At 39.9% G+C, this 18,051-nt stretch overlaps 1 protein-coding gene across 1 annotated transcript in view; it reads left to right on the plus strand.

Moving 5' to 3' along the window:
• LOC131681819 (alpha-2Db adrenergic receptor) overlaps window positions 1–18,051 on the plus strand; it is a 580,412-nt gene that overhangs the window by 159,852 nt on the left and 402,509 nt on the right. The window lies entirely within an intron of this gene.

Raw genomic sequence — 18,051 nt, forward strand, 5'->3', positions numbered from 1 at the left:
AGGCTCCTTCCAGCCTCAGCGGAAGTCAGTCCGGCCTCGACGATTAACGAACATAATTATCCAGCAATCTATCCAATTCTGACCCCGGTCCTACCACCGCTCCAGCCCTATGCGCGCCTGGCAGCTGCTGCAGCGGTGGTTCCATCCAGGTCTTGAACCATAGAGACTCCATCGATCAGTCAGTCATCAGCTCTTCCTCCTGGATTTAGCCAGTAGCAGGAGAACAATCTTCCTCCGCCCGAAGATACCGTCTCTCTCTCTACACTTCGGAGCAGCGTGCTCCGTTATTTCAACAATTTGAAACTGGCTTGCGTAGGTTTTAAAACCAAGTTCGACCAGTTATACACTCAAAGCTTTTTCGTCATTGAACCTGATTGACGCGGTTTTCATCATGGAAACCCACCTTAAACCAGAGACAAGCATCAGCATATCGTTTCCGACTAGTGGAACTAGACCTACCAAACTTCAGGGGGAAAGTGTGGCAATCGTTCTCAGAAGAAATATTAATCATCGCCTACTGTTGAATTGTCGGCTGCAGTTCATCGAAGCCATTGGAGGGGAAGTAATCACCTCTGCTAGTACCATCTCACCCTAATAGTAGCATGCTATCCTGCGAAAGCCAATTCCAGTAAAACATCGGCTTCACTTCGATGATGCATCATCATCAAGCTAATTCTGTTCAGTCCATATTGACAACTGCAAAAGCAGCATTCAGCACCCCAAAAACCACTGTAAGCAGCATCGGTGAAGAAGATAATAACAATAACGACGGATTTACAATGGTTACCCGCAAGTGCAAGAAGCAGGAAAGAACTGCTGATTGTGAGCACCAAGACACTTTTAAGGATGATCACTTTGATGTGAAGGACAGGGGAGAAATAAATGATCCCCATGACGCAGTAGGCGAGCCGCTAAAGAAGGTCTCCGCTCGCAATAAAAAGTTGCGCGCACGAGATCCAACGAATAGTCAATAATATTTGTTTTTATTTTTATTTTTACTTATTGTAAACACATGAAAGATCCACGGCTCCATTAAGCTACCGCTATGAGCAGTGTCAAAAAAACCTAATAAAAAAAAAATTGAACTTACGCTGATTAAGCTAATTGAATATAGTATTTTTTACTTGTTTCAAGTGTGTCAGTGTCGACATGTTGCTCATCAGGTTCGTGGCAGTCGTGCACTCATATATTCTTACCAAGTGTAATAAGAATGTAATGGACATTTCCATAATGTTTTATTGAATGTAAATCATAGTTTGGATAAATAAGAAAGACACAATCGCACCACTTGGTGGATTAAAACACGTTTTTTCATAACTTTTACGAGCGAAAATTGCAAGAAGCTTCCTTGCATGTAAGGCAAGAAACAGAAAAAAACAGTTTTGCCTATGTATTGCGATATATGTGTATTGGTGACCAATTCGCGTTAGACAAAAAATACTGCTAGCATTGAACAACGAGCCCAGCACGGGCAGTTTATAGTTCTGAATGGATAAAAGTCAAATATAAACACTTGGACGATTTCACGATTAATAAAAAAAGTAACGGGCGCACGCAGATATGAACTCATGCTTTCACGCATCGTAGCACTGACTACTAGTACTGTACTGTTCCTGCATATGAGCACAGAGCGTTAAAACTCGTACAATCAGCACACCCGCAATTCAGGGCCGGCGGAACACCTTTTTCCCGAGTGGGTAGTAAGATTCGAAATGATTTCTCCTCGTACTGACGAAAGTTCAGATACGGCGTGTGTAAGTGAAAATGAAAATTCCCTGATAATATCTGGTGGCTATTTGGAAACACTTTGTTAACAGGGCCGTTTGTACGACGGCTTAGCGAAAATGTGTTTGTTGAATACTACACCCAAAATCCAACGGGCATGTTTCTATTACTTTTGGGTAAGATTCTATTGCCTTTTTGGTAACAGAACACGCAATTGCGCATTGCGATATTAAAATCATATTACCGCAAAGGTAGTAAACGGTGGAATGCCGATGTAGGATAATTCGGTCGATTTCTATAATAGTATTAGTATCGAGTCAAACCAGCCGGAGTTCTGGCGGATTTCTACCCAAATTCAGGCCGGAATCTGCACCAATTATGGCAGAAATAGGTGGAATTACGGATTTTGCTTTGAAGCTAGCCGAGTGTGAGCCGATGGGTATCTCCTACGATCGACATCCTTTCAGGCTTAGTGGAGGACAATTTAAATATTTCTCCGATGGCAAAAATAATACCAATAAGTTACATTTTTGATGCAAATTATATATAATACAATCAACCCCGGATGGTCTACTTCCGGGACCAAAGACAAGCCATTTAACGTCATCGATAAATCGCGTGATCTAACTAAACAACACTCGACCGTGTACGAAAAAGTATTTTGTCTGCGTGCCCGCCCGGGAAGTACAGATTGATGGTGTAGTCTCCGAGAAGGGCCTTGATTGCGAAATAGGGGGTGGCTCCTTCCAGATCCCTGTGCTTCAGTCAGTGTAAATTCTGGTATACAAGCAATTGTGTTCAGTAAAAATCGAGAAGTATTAGAAAACTTATTTTCCATCAGCCTCATTTCGAGTCTTTCGCCTTTGCTTCTCCAAAATTTCTTCTTTTGAACGGGGCTCGTCTACTTGTTCGCCTTTTTGTAACCCAGGGCATGAACTGAGGAACCCATTGTAGAAATAAGGCACGGTGTGGAAAATACGGAAAGGATCAAGACATTGGCTCCTGGTCTCGGAAAGTCCACATGGGACATCCAAAACTTCAAGTGCCTCTATATTTCAGTCATATTATTTTTCTAGGTTTACTTCCGACGTAGATCTTCCTTAATTTTAGCATTATTCGCCATGGTCGAAAGCAATATTGAGGAGCGTTTTGGGGATCAAAACGTGCTATTATTTCAATCGGATTAGCCTTTGCTCGGTACCAGGTATTGAAGTTGTTAAATCCGAATCATAGGCAAAGATTGATTGATATTCTTTCCATATACATCGCACCTCAACTGGTTCGATTTCAACTCCCACGGCATGTCTTTGGTTTGTCTTCATGCTGATAACCGATCTATCTTACTGCATGATATTCGCGACAATTTCAGTGTGACCATCTTGAATACAGTGGAAATGACACGAATGCCTACCAGCGCGGTCAAGTGCGTTAGATCTATCGTTCTACTCTACCTCACTAGTGTGCCTATTGATTGAAAGAGCTACGCGTCCACTATATCCGAAACAATCGAGTCAAAATGAGAAATTCCTCCGGCGGCAGTGTGCAACGTTTTGACTGGCTTGTTTTTCTACACTGAGATTAAAGGTCAGACAAAACGAATACCTGGCGCGAACAATCGTGGACGGTTTCCCACTCCGTTGTGGGCAGAGAGTGCTCAGAATTGTATGCGAAAAGGTCCTATGAGGACTTTTTGAACGACAGATCGCACAAATTTTTCCGAATATACACGACGTTAGAAACCCAAATGGAAAACTTGAACTGAAAAACGCGGTTATTGGCACCGGCTCGTCAACGGATTAACGAGAGAAACAATATTTCGTCTAGCAGCTGGGCCCTACGTCGTGTACTCGATTCGTCCTTTGATCGGAATACACGGAACTAAGAATTCTTTGTCGGCGACAACAGCATTCCACGTAAATTCACATTCAAATGATAGACGTTTCGCGATGAAATTATAATAATGTATATAAACGTAATAATTGTTCTTCAAACACACAAATTTATCTGACAGAAAAGATACTCGCGCTAAGCATTTTCCCCACAAAACTTATGGTTTTATAGTTACCTACGACCATGTCTACATCGTTACAGTTCCAATTAGGCGCTTCGATCGATGGAGCATGGAAACAACTCCTAATATTCCCAGAGAGAGTATGGGCGATCCTAAATTCTTTATATTGAAATCGTTCCGGATTGCCTGATATAAATATTAGTTTGAGTTAGCATTGATCTATTCCGGGTAATGAGAAAAGTGACACATAGATTAGAATGGTAATGAGAAGGCGGACACTTAGGTATTAGAAGGTAATATTTGTGAAACGTCGCGCAACGACTTTTTCAGTTAGATTTGGAGTTGGAGAACGCTCGGAAGTTGGCAAATTTTGTGGGATAATGGAAGTTTCCCAAAGGCATCAGCCAACCTTGGTTAAAAAGGATGGATGAACGCCGTGACTTCCTTCGGGTGGCATTTCGGATCATGTGCAATCATTGTACGTTGAATGCACATCTCCGGCGTATTGGGGTCGTAAAGAGCGGTCTCTAGGCTTGCGGTGACGGCTATCGCGATATTAAACATGTTGTCTGGTCATGCGCCTAGTGTTCTGCACACCAAAAAAACTAAATTTTACCGTTGAGGTATTTCGAAACTTACCACAATCTAACAAACTGTAATTGACGAAATATAACCGTGTTCTGTTTAATTTTACATGAAAGATGTACTTTCCAAGCGCAGTGCCATAAAATTGCACATTTTAAACAAACGCCATATGTGGAGTAAAATTACGTGACTCGCAAAATTCAACGACATGTTAAATTAAAATCAAATGTAAAACTATTTCATTTTTGTTGCCGTATAGTCATGGTCAAGAGTTGTAAAATTTACACGATTTTTTCTAGTTGTGTAGTGCCAGATCTGCGTTAAACGAATCCCTTCGGCCTGGTTCTAGTTCGAGATATGCTGGCTATCCTCCTAATTTATTTATATCTACTCTTTTGGTTGACTTACTAACAGGTACCTGCAAATGTGATCCCAAGAATTCCAAGCGGATCCAAGGAGGCCAGTTGGTGATCCGGTTCATGATGTCCTGATAGTGATCTACCGTTTTCCACAAAGCTACAAGTTCATTTTTTTTCCTTGTAATTTTTCTCTAATTGTTCTCTGATACGGTCTCTGCTACTGATGTTGCGATCGACAATCTTTTGGCTTCCTTATACAAAGTCTACTGATTGTCTAGTGATTGCTTCGCCTTGCTTCAATTTTTAATCAAAAGATTATTCATGTTAAAAAATTACAAATTGTTTATATTGTCCTTAAAAAGATTTCTAACTGCATCCCATAGTCTGAATAAAATTGTATATTATTATTTTTTGTCTATCGATCTGAACTCATGTATAAGATGTAGATCCTAATTACTCTCAAGAAATTTAAATTGTAGAGCAAAGAAATTTGTATCTGAATAAAAATATGCAATTGTTTTACATCGAGGATTTTCAACGCAAGAATTTTGTGCGAAAAAAAACACATACGTGGTTAATCTCAGGTTTTGATTTGTTCCAAACTTTCGAGTGGGTAATTCCCCCCTCGGTAATTTACGAGTGGGTAGTACTACCCATACTACCCACGCATTCCGCCCTGCCGCAATTCGATCATGCCTCGTGTGTAATTGACCATTGAATGAAATGCCTTAACCTCACAAATTTGACAAGTGCTGGTCCTGTTGTTTACAGTTTGGACTTTGGATTCCATTGAAATAAGCTTAGTGCTAATAATTAATTCCCAACAAATTTTACCGCAAACGTACTTACCGATTCAGAGAACAGTAGAAGTAATTGATAAACACATAATTAGTTCACTTATTAGATCTTTCATATACATTTTCCCACAGTAGAGAAAGGCACAATTTAATTGTAAGGCGTTCTAGAGAACATTTATACATCTAAAAACATTATTCCCAATATATTCTCCGATTCCGAGATCTGTCGCGTTACGCGACTCTTGCCTTTCCCGTCCGTCAGTAAATCACAAATAGCACCAGTAGCAACGATTAATGCGTCTGCCAAACCCACTATAATTGGGTACTAAATCGGTGTTCGTTCTTCGACAGATAAAGATTTAGCGGCAAATCGCATACAGACGCGACTTAGGCCACAAATTGATTATAGCGGCAGCCAGTAAATAAGGGAACTAATCTACACTTTATTTATTTCCTAGAGCATATATTATGCTAGTTTCCGCTCGTTGTAAATTCTCCGAAATTGACTACAAAATCGTTGTAATTATTTTCGACCAAATACTTAATATATCCCTTGAGTGCAACGGGTAGTACTAATGTTAAACTTATAATGCAACCTTACTGGTCGACATGTTGAAACGGGTACCAATATTACAAGGTTTGATCATGGGTGAAATATGTTCCCATCAAGGAGTAAAACTGTGCGGTAGTGATTGCTTCCAATTTGAAAGGTTGCAACTACACGAACAAGGGAATTATAGAGATTGATCGCATGACTGAACAAACCGCTCTTTTCTTCAGTTTACATATGGCCAGGCAATCGTTTCATTGGCTGTAATTGAGTTTGCAATCGTTCCAAATATATCCCATTAGAGTGGTTTAAAATTGAACGGAATAAGGTAAAAAGGATCCTAGTTAGCGATTCTAATTGCCTTCAAAATATGCAGTGCTGGAAAACGCAACCAGCTACTTTTTACGATTTTCTTAATTTTTTCTTAATTTTTGGCCCTACTTGGTGGCTATCTTTAGTATAGATAACACAAAAGGCCATATCTAGGGGTGGGCGTAGCGTAGTTGATAAATCGATTGCTTTGTACGCAGCGCACCTGGGTTTGACTCCCGACCCCGCACATAGGGTTAGAAATTTTTCATAAAAGATTTTTCTAACCCGAAGAGGCGAATGATCTTAAGGTTAAAACCTCTATAATTTAAATAAAAATGGGTGGGTAATGTCAGAGACATAACCGGAGTGAAGTAGAATACACTTAGGATTATTTATATGGATATGTAGGTTATCAATGGGATTTTGCGGAAAAGGGAAAGCCTTCTAATTAATTCTTCATTAAAATAATGGTGGTCCTGAAAAGGACCGTTTATGTTCGCTTTGGCGAATGATGCGCTGGATTCGATTCTCGTTGGATGCTGCTGACTTCTGCTCTCTATTTCCGGATTGAACTGTTGTCCATGGGTGCGATACTGACATGATTGGTGTAGCTGTAGCGTTATAAACCGTTTATGATTTCTTTCTGCATCGTATGGTGAAAATATTAAATTGCTGGATCAATTAAAGAAAGATGGCGTTTGGAAATTTTCAAATGATTCGTTATGATAATTATGGTTAAGAAATTTAAATCAAAAAATTAAAATTGGGAATTGTTTTCCATCTTCAACTAGTTTTCTTCTTTTCAAATCTGCAACATTCTTTTAAAATATTGTTGAAATTTTATTGATGAAACGCTGAAAACGCGTTTGGCAACTCTGCCCACTAAATGGATGGTGTGGGAAAGACGCGTATTCGTTTAGGTTATGCTAGTATTAGTAGCAGAAAGGAATGAAAAAGTGCATGGCACGAAAACGAGCGAGCAAGAGAGTGATAGTAGTGCGTATTCGCGCTACTATACTGAAAATTGGTCGGTCGGTTTTCTTATCATTCGTTGTACACCAGAATAGCAGTAATTTCCGCGCCACAGCCCGTACCAAACAGACCGTCCGCAAGCAGACAGCAACGAAAACCATCCGCGAAAGTACCTCAACCACTGGTGACGTTGAGGAACCAAATGCTACGGAACAGGAACTGTCACCCTGTGAAAAATTCGCCGCTATCGAAAGTGAACGGTATTTTCCTCCCACGATAAAACAAACCAATGGTCCTTTTCAGGACCAATAAATTATACTGCAAGAAATTTTAATTGAAACTCCATATCACTTCGATTGTCAGTCTTTACATGCTCGTCCTTTTTATTGGAACTGAAAAGTGCATAATATGTTTGCCGATGAGAAAAATGCGCTAATTTTTATCACAATTTGAATTATTGATCATCGTTGAAATCAGTTCGTTTGTCGCCAGCGACCCGCTTCGTTAGTTCCTGGAAGGAATACTCCCCGTTAGCAGCAGCAAACAAAGGCGTTCTCAAAATTGCCTCCATCACTAGACGTGTACAGAAGTCGCCTTGTTTTTGCAAGGAATCGGCGATATTATCACAACAAACGGGCCTTATTAGGACCACAAAATCGGTCTCAGAAGAATTACAAATGAAATTTCCATTTCGTGCTTTGGAAAATAACTTATCGGGTTAGTTATTTTCTATAATAACATCCGAAAAATGTGCCATAAAACAAATAAATTGACCAATTTGACGGAAGCAAGCAAAAAAACCTACGGAAATTTGAATCAGAAAAGTGACATTGACGGGAAAATGATTCGATCGTTTCTAAGTGTTTGGCAATTGAAGTTGCCGATTTGTTTTCCAACGTCAATTATTTGCGCGGTTGGCGAAAGAAAAGATTTTCAAATTTAATTCTTTCTAATGGGATGATAGCGCTGATAAGTGCTAATTTGTTTGCCGAAGAAAATATTCTCCGGGTGGGAGATTTTTGTTCCAATTGTTCCTGCTTTCTAATACGGAGCTGCACAAATTAATCCACGGAGATGAATCCTAATAATCACCTCTCCTGGTATTGACATCTGACAAGTGGACTTGCTGAAACCGACTGAAATGACAATTCTTTCTGACCAGATTTGCGGCCTGGTTCATGAAATTAGCGGGAACCAATCAGGAACGAGCTTCAGTCAGATGATTTGAAATCGGTTTTTTGTGTGTGTATGCTATCTTACATCCATCAGAAATGAAAATGATGGCTTCTGCTAGTAGCACGTTTCAACACAAACTGATTCATCCACCAGTCGTGTACAGCTCACAAATATTTCTCGGTATTGTACATCCATCCATTCGCGCCAAGCAACCAAATACGGATGTTGATAGAAACAAATCTGCAGCGGACCTATATTTAAAACTTTTCATCATTTAAGTGTTCGGTTGGTGCACCATATTGACGGCGCTGGCCGAGATGAGCTAAAAATTTTCACCATTTTCGGCAGTTTTTGAAGGATTTTTTTAAAACGCAGTATTTTCGGTATTAATGCATGTTATACATACTCCAAATTTTAATACTACATTGCGGAACATATTTTCGATAAAATTGCCTTAAACCTCAAATCATTCTATTAAGTATGATGGAAGTTATTTGGAAACGGGCCCCCATATTGAAACGTTAGAAGTATTCTACTTCAAAAAAAAAAAAAACAAAAGCGATCCTGACGTACGGAGCATGACCATGACCATGATGACCGCACAATTCGTACTTGCTACTCCGCGATTGACCAGAACAAACGAAATTGCACAGAGATTCAACGAATGGAGCCTGAGAGTAGCTATTCATCCTCAATGTGCCCGTTTCGAGAGTTCTATGCTTTGAAATGACAATAACGGCGCCGGCCATGTCCTTACAGTCATCGGGGAAAGGGAGGGAATGTTAGTGTGACAAGCGTTGTTATGGAGCCCGTGTATACCATCTGCATCTCCACGTTTGCCATGAGAACGAGTTTTTGCTAATAGGATGGGGTAAAGAGTTACACAAATCTGGATTCACCTTGATAAGTGATACGAAGTATGCAAATCTCAGAAGTGTTAGCATGTGTTTATTGCTCTGGGCAGCCGACTGCCGAGAATTCAGGATAGATTCATTGTTTGTTGAATGGATTTTGAAATTATCGGTTTGTAGCAAAAGGAACTTCCGATAAACCGACAGTCGGTGGTATTGCTTATGTTTAATAGAATCAAATGTCCTGACACCTGAAACGATTAACTTTGTGTGTCGAACAAACACGCTAATTACTGGATTACAAGATCGGAGACCATAAGAACGAAAAAACTAACTTGTCACCATTTGCGCCAATAATCAAGCTTTAATAGTTTTGTACTCATGAAGTAATATAGTTAACGTGACTATAATATAATGCACGAACTACTCCAAAGCATATGAAAGTACTCAATACAACGAGAACAATTTTTGTAACTGGTTGATGATTTAATTTAATTTGCCTATACAACATTTGCTCTTCGTGCCTATATGTTTGCCGCAAATTTGTAACTGGTTTTTAATTGTTGTTGCGAATTTTCAATTCTCAACCCTCATACATAATGCAAAAGTCATCATTCACTCAGACAAGACAATGCGTATTCCCCACGCGCATTAAATACCCAAATGGATTAGATGCTTAGTTGGTCAAATAAACACAAAACAAATAAAGAAATTAATTTGCCCAGTCTAAAGTAATGTCAGCTCGATTGGCATCAACCGGCGGATACGTGTTCTCTTCCAATGCCATCAAATCAAAGAGCGTAGGACAAAATTTGTGCAATTCTGAATATAGTAATATAATGGTTCGTTTTCAAAGAGAGCACTATTGATGAATCACTTTATAAAAATAGGTGATAAGGGACGCGGACGAAAATAACTGACCACCGTCTGTAAAAATCGATTCTGACGTACTGGAGACAAACAATAAACGCCATTTCCATCCATTTTTCTTACCGAAAAACAATGTGCAAATCCAAATATATTTCTTGTCGAAAAGTATTATTAGTATTACTATAACGGGTGTTTGTTGGACCCGTAATGAGAGACACTTGCGTTATCTGAAGATATTGAGATCGTTCATTTGTCAGCATCAAATGGCTTTGAAATAAAAGAAAAACTTTGCAACCACCTGCTACGAAGTGTGTGTGTGTCGAAATCGAGCGTTAAATTCCCGAAAAGGGTTCGTAGTACACCTTTTTAGTTTTTTCTCTGATTGGTTCTACAATACACACATTCACTACACTAGAACACATTCATCATTCAAATATGCGGCCATCACAAATCCATCAATTCCACGGAAAAGTGCACAAATTCGACGAAAAATGCGGCCATCCCCGTGGCAACATCCCAGCTGGTCCGTGGGATGCTTTGGGCGGAAAATCCGATTCTACTAAATTCCTCTCACCCCGTCCTAGGAAATCGATACACAAATTTAAAATAAAACCCGCACCAGCTGGCGGAGCGTACCAGGATCTAGCAACTTGCTTCCGATTTCCACATGGTATAGAGATTAGAAAGAGTTAACCGAAGCCGGATGCGCGTCACACAATCACCCATCCCCCTCGGGCTTCCTGGATTTTTTTTTCTATTTCTCCTACCCATCCACAAATACACCACAATGTAGACGACCCGCCGGATTATACAATAAATAAATTCAATCAATTTCAATAAAACGAATCAGTCGTCGTCGTCGTCGACGTCGTGTGGTGATCTGCTAGGACTGTGTGGGTGTGTCATGTTGTTTGTGATGGGAGTCCCCAGGAGAACGTATGGAGCGCACGCAATCTATCGCCGCTGTTACTGGTTGACGATGGATGATGTCCTGCGGGATGCTCGAGGTCTGCCTGGCGTCTACTGGCGTTGTGCGGGACAAATACTGAAGGGAGGGGGGGGGGGGATATGCCAATCGAGTTTGCCTAATGGTACACCGGGTATCAACTTGCTGAATGGAAGTCATCGTTTTTTTATTCCAATAGGTTCAAGTGGGAGTTTGCAGATCCAAGGCAACTGCCGCCGTGATTTGATTGGGGGGTGGTCTGGATAGGGGGTTCTCTTTCATCGGCTTAGAATCAATGGTAACTGGGAAGCGGTTGATTCTGTAGTTAGTTTTTGATGTGGGCTTCGAATGAGGAACGAGGATGAATTGGAAATAATTAATCCTTCTCCTAAAGTTTTGTTCAATTAGAATCGGAAGGTGTTATAAAATTTATCGTGGATTCACGAGCTGGAATATTCAGAAACAAACACGAAAATAACTGCTTAACACAATGCAAGTTTCCTGTTTACCTAGTTTTTCGGTCGTTTCATCTCGCATTTTGCATCCGTCCGTAGTAGTTTTCCGGTTTGTGTTCAACTATTGCTGGGCAGATATTTTCAACAGGCTCCAACTTATTCCTCCACATTTCTCCTTTAGGTCGAAAGCTGTCCAATGAAAAAAAATGAGGAATTGTGATTTTTCAGGAAGGAATTCTCCCGTTTGCCACTACAGCCAGACAGAGACAACAAAACCTTCAACTTTAAATTAAACAATCTGCCAACCGTTGCAACTTCATTGTTCGCCAAAACAAAAATGTTTGCCTTCGTTCACTTTTGTTCATATTCCCACCACCAACCCCGCCTCTAGCAAACAACTTTATTCGGGTTCTGTCGCTACAAAGCTCCTAACACACAATCGGAAAAAGTTTTTTTGTAAACTTTGACGAAAAAAAACCGACCGGGCAAAAGGGATTCACCGACAAAAGGAAGCCGAGACGCGCGCATATCTAGAACCAGAATCGACACGGTAAGGAACGGGAACAATACTTCACTTTCGGTTCCGCTCCCGCGAATTCCGACAATGCTCGGAACGGCGGAAACGGGTTGGGTGGCACCGGGATCGGCTGGCTGGCTTGGATCGTATTGGAATGCCATCGGCAAACTGTGTGACCAGATGTAGCCCCGACGACGACCTTGGAAATAGCGGGCTAGCGACGTGGCGTTAGGAGGAAAACAAAGTTTCTTTCTTATTTCGTCGCTGTTGTGCTATCTTATGACAAACGCCATTTTGGGGTAAACTGAGTTAGATATGCCACATTATTAATCTGAAAATTCTCTACAAAAGGGCGTTTCCAGAATTTTGAAATTTTGCTTGGTTACTGAAATATAGCGAAAAAAGTGATGAGAAATTGTCAGTTTTTTGCTATAAATCACTGTATCTTGGGATTCACTTATGTAATGTGGAAGTTTTAGATGTTTTTATATGTAAAAATATCTGAGGAATACAATGGCACAATCATTTTCAAAATAAAAATACATGTATTGCTAGGAATATGCAGTTTTACTTTTAAATTGACAATATTTCTTGTTTGGCAACACTGTAATTAAAAATTACTATTTTTCCTAGATTGCTTGCTCAATTTCCTTCAAAATGCATCTCACCGATTGTTTCTAGGCCGAATAAAGCCGAAGATATTAATAAAAGGTAATAATTGACGCTTTTCTTCTATGGAAAATTTTCCATGCACAATTATGACACGCCATACAAATTTTGTCATCAATACACGCCTACGACATGTGTGAGTGCGACTTTTGTTTACATTTATAGTGAAAACTCGCAACATAGTCAACCGAACTTCGTAATATTTGAGAGTTTAATACAGAATAGATAGAAGCAATAATTGCCTTCTTTGAATTTTTTTCACCATTTATAAGTTTCAAGATATTCAATCTCAAACTTTAAAAATCGTTTTTCTCGAAATGTGCTAAATGGCGCTTGTCATAAGATAGCACAACAGCGACGATTTAGGATCAGCCATATCGATTTTCCGCAGTCGTTTGATTTTTTTTTATTATAAATCAAGTAAAAATCTAATGTTTCGTCGAGTAAAAATCACCCGAGGGCGAACGAAACAAAAATAAAAGTCTGAACGTTTGCTCTGCTCAGACCGGATCAACGGCTGGGTACATGACTGGAAAAGGATAAGGATTTCAAAAGAATTGAGCCCGACAAAGGCAGGAGACAACCAGCATAAAAATACAACTCTTTCATCCGCATTAAAACATAAATAAATCGAATAAATTATTCCAAGTAATCCGAATCAGGCAAAGATTAACTCAACTTCCAACCTGATCAACAAGCGACCACCGAAACCACTAGCTCCCGGCGACTCCACCCATTGGTTCACGGCTCTTCCTGCCACACAACACAACACAATAGAACAATAAACCCTTCCCCGGGTAAGGCCGGCTCAAAATGCAATTTTGCTGTCTCTCATTTATACACCCCCGCCCTCCCGGACCGTCTCCACTGTCCACTGGTCCTGCCGGTGGGGGGCAAGCATCAACACAAAAGCTTCAAAAGCTAGCTGCTTCTTTGCCCATATTCTTTTTGCGATGATCACCTCCGTAACTGTCCGTCTACTTCTACTACATAGCGCACAGTTCCAGCTGATGGATGCAAGACCCCCCCTCCCCCACCTCTGGAACCCATAAGGCAGAGCATACTTCACAAAATCTAGGAAATATACTTTTTGCTTCGGACATAAATCATTTCTATCCATCCAAGCAACCAACTGACTGTGGCCGCCGGCGGCCCGGTGTGTGTGTGGTCTCCCGTGGACTATCGTTTAAGGTTTTAGGACACTGCACACTGCTGGACGAAAGGTTAGATTACGGGACGGAAGGAAGGTAAACCCATTCAGTCGGGGACTTATCTTCCACAATTGTTTCGTACTTCTGTCTCTGTGTGTGTGGGGGTCAGTGTGTGGTATGGTCATCCCTTTTAGAGTGCGGTCTGTTTCATACGCTTCCTACCACAGTCCTACATCGTAGAGCTAAAGGGGTTGACCACAACTGGAAACTGCACCACCGGGGGGGGGGGGGGGGACCATGGGTTTGAGGACAGCGGCGGAAGCTACTCTGGACAGGAAGAAATTGTGTTGTGTGTACCAACTCTACTGCACTCAAGCACACAATCTGCATTGTGGCTCGGGGGACACTGACTGGTCTGGTCTGGTCAGTCACCTAATAAAAACAGAAGTTCAAAAAAGGATTTCTGCCACAGCCGGAGTACACTAATGGGTAATCTTCTTGTTCCCGGTAAAAGCGTCATGTTTGGATTGTTTTATCTATTAGAGGGACTGCCTGATTTTGGTAACCCAGCGTTATAGTAAATATTTTATTTTAAATAGAACAATTATCTTTTTGACGTTGACAACGATGGCACTCATATGGTGATGGTATACTAGCGCCACTATCAAATCAGTGGTCCATAAATGAAACAATCATTTTCTGTCAGATTGTTCCCGAGATGGGCCCTTGCATGATCTGGATTCCGTTATAAAAATACATGAATTTCCACGATTTTAAGGAATTGATCGCAAAAATATTGTGTGCTCTGTTCAAGCCATTAGCGGATATGTAAAAGTTTGGTGTCGTTCCAAAAACTCCGTTAGAGATGTCGAAGCATCCCTGCTGGCGCGCATACCGTACTATCTGAGGCATAAAAGAAATCATATACCCCATCATAGGCGATCGTCCTTACGCTAATGATTGTACTTTATAACTACATTAAGAACACGTAAACGAATTGCTAATCACCATAGCTTAATTTAATACATGTACTGAAGTATACAAAACTGCTCTCGCAGGAATGGTTTACAATAAAAAAATTAGAACTTTTCGTTAAGTACCCTTTGAGTTAGCCGCCGATTTATCTTATTATATGGTTAAGATTAACATGTTAGCACTGGGTGGAAGTATACATATTTTTGCGTACTCTCTCCGTAGAGTGTATTTGTTTTACATAATTTTGTGCTCACCGCTGTTCGATTCCGTCCACATTTAGTTGTAGAAAACCTCTGTACAAAATCGCTCAATCGGCAATGTTTAAGAGGTCGCGCAGATAGGTCAAAGTTTAAAAAATTTCACCCCTAAAACACCAAACGAGGGAGTTTTCCCAAATCGATTTCGTATTTTTGATGTCAAGTGTCTTATAATGTCTGTTCGAGTGTTCGGACTAAAAAAGGTTCTTGCAGCAGTGCCGATTTTAGCAACAGCTCAAAACTAGAAAATGGTGTAATTTCAATAATAATGTTACATATAATTCAATATTAATTCTTACCTTTAGTTTCCTTTTAGTACGAACAGTCCTCTCCATATCCGAACAAATCCACGATTGGTTCGCTTTGACGTTTTAGCACCTCTCGACTTGGGTTTCCGCTGCATTGACATCTGTCACATCGGCAAACTTCACGTCGATTGGTGTTCAGGGTCCTGGCGATCGAAAGTCAATTTGGCAAGTGACACAGTGCAGCCAGAACAGTCATGAAACGCCACGATCTAGTGTCACCTGGAAATTTTTTTTTAATATTGTAAACACGATTGTGGGACATAGAAAATTGAACTTTTATCGTTTTGCGCGACCGTTTAAGCTCAAGCTTTGCGTAGGAACCCTTTACGAGGTGAGAAACTTTTGTCCGGTTTAAAAGTTTAGGTTGTCCATATATATTGACACCCTACTGTATATGAAGACCACTAAACTGATGAGACAAAGTCCTACTGCACTTTTTTGCACATACGAGTAAAACGTGGAATTTTTTACGATCTATTTCTAATAAAAGTTTTTACACCTACTTCGAAGGTAATCAGTAACATTCAGTCATACTTCAAGCGAAGATAGCTGAACACATTTTTTGCTGTACTATCTTCTGACTATTCTTTCAATTTATCATGTTTCCAGTTAATGCTATCTCTTCCTTCACATTCTTTCAATTATCACTTTGCGCCGGGTTTCAGGTTCGCGCATGAAAAAAACCAACTGATAGAAATATGGATGTCGAACAAGATTCGTCACTAAAGACAGATTACGTTACTGGTGGCAAGCATTTTATGAAGGATTATCGTGTCTACATACTCCCTCATAAAGTAAAGATCGACGGTGTAGTTACCGTGTAGTAGATAATAGATTATTTTTCAAATCGCTAGGAATCGTAATCGATAAATGCCAAGAAATAATCGATTTATTGATGTAAACGATTAGTTTAAAAGTATTTCTGATGGTAGTTTTTGATTAGGTCTCAAAGAACAGACGTTCATCTCGAGCATTTCGGATATGTAAAACTTGACAGCTGATCACTTAGATACCACAAAATAGCCACCTCTAAAAGGGATATTATGGTAGGTCTAGTGTTTTAACGGCTATTCGCTCATTCAATTACATAAGTATTATAAACGTATATGTACGAACGTAGATGTCTGTTCGCTATGACGAGGCTGTTGAATTACGTAACTATCAATTGAGACTATGGTGACCGTTCCTTATCGATCCATAGTAGAACGTCGGTGAGTTTCTGACGTGGGTATCTCAATTCTCTTCCTGGGTTTAGTTCTGCTGCAGGGACGCTTATATGGTTCCGTTTTCAACCGTTCCTCGTTTGGTCAATTGTGTTGTTACAGAGCAGTGCTGTGCTATAAGATCAGTAAACAATCTGTCCATGCTCCTTCGGTAAGTAATCAAGACATTGTAAAAGTTTTTATGATGTAAATTTGGTGCGAGTACTAACGTTGAAATATCCAGCCCGGGGACAACTTGACAGCTCCCATATATTGAACTCATAAGCAAATTTTGTGGTGATTTGGTGATGTCATGGCGGCTCGAATGGAACAAAATTTAAAAAAGGCGCATCCCATCTATTATTTTCTATAGCTGTAAAAAATTAACAATTCCATATCAACATTTGAATAGAGCTAATAAGATTTGTAAACAAACTTTTGTTTTGCTGATTTCTCTTAATTTGTTATCATTTCAACACAGAAAACATTTGAAATTGATTCTACCAAGGGCAAAGATGTTGATTCATGTGTATTTTCCATAAAACTCAACTCTGTAGCGGAAAAACGAGCGAAATAAGTTTGTTTACAAAAGTCTCATTAGCCCTTTTGAAGAATTACTATTGAATTTAAGCATTTCTGTCACCAAATTTATTTCGCTGTTCAAATTAAAAACTGTCCATACCTTAACAGAAACATAGATTCCATTTTGGATCTAAAAAATCCAAGAAAAATAAATCGATTTTCAGAAATACAAGAAGATGGCTTTCAAAATCGAGCCACTTCCACTTATATTGAAATTTCCGAAAATCTTCGAGATCGAACCAACATGAAATCCTCCGGTAGACGCCGTTCAATTAGTTTTCTGTCGGGCTGGAGCTGAATATGCGAAATGAATTATGAAGGAATCCGTACCATCGCAAAATCTTTTGGACAGAATTATTGCAAAAGTCGAATAAAACTCTGGCAAGAGTCGAACATAATTTTATATGGGGCCGTACACAAATGACGTAGCTTTTTTTCAGCGATTTTTGACCCCTCCCTCCCCCCTCGTAGCATTTGGTCACAAAATTCTAACCTCCCCTTCGTAAATAACGTAGCATTTACCTACCCCCTCCCCCTCATCCCATGCAAAGCGCCCGGGTGATGAAAAAAAAAAATTACATGTTTTTCAATTATTTTATTATTTTTAACATTTTCATTATAACAGCAAATTGCGTGCAAAATAAGCCCATTTCATCACAGATATAGTGTTGATTGTTTTGTTTGGAATTTTATATGTCAAGGGGAGCATAAAGAGAAGTTCTCTCAGTTCACAATCCTGCAGCTGCCAATGATTCTAAGAAGCACACGTTCTTCTAAATTA

The sequence above is a fragment of the Topomyia yanbarensis genome, chromosome 1, assembly GCF_030247195.1.
Source record: "Topomyia yanbarensis strain Yona2022 chromosome 1, ASM3024719v1, whole genome shotgun sequence".
NCBI lineage: Eukaryota > Metazoa > Arthropoda > Insecta > Diptera > Culicidae > Topomyia > Topomyia yanbarensis.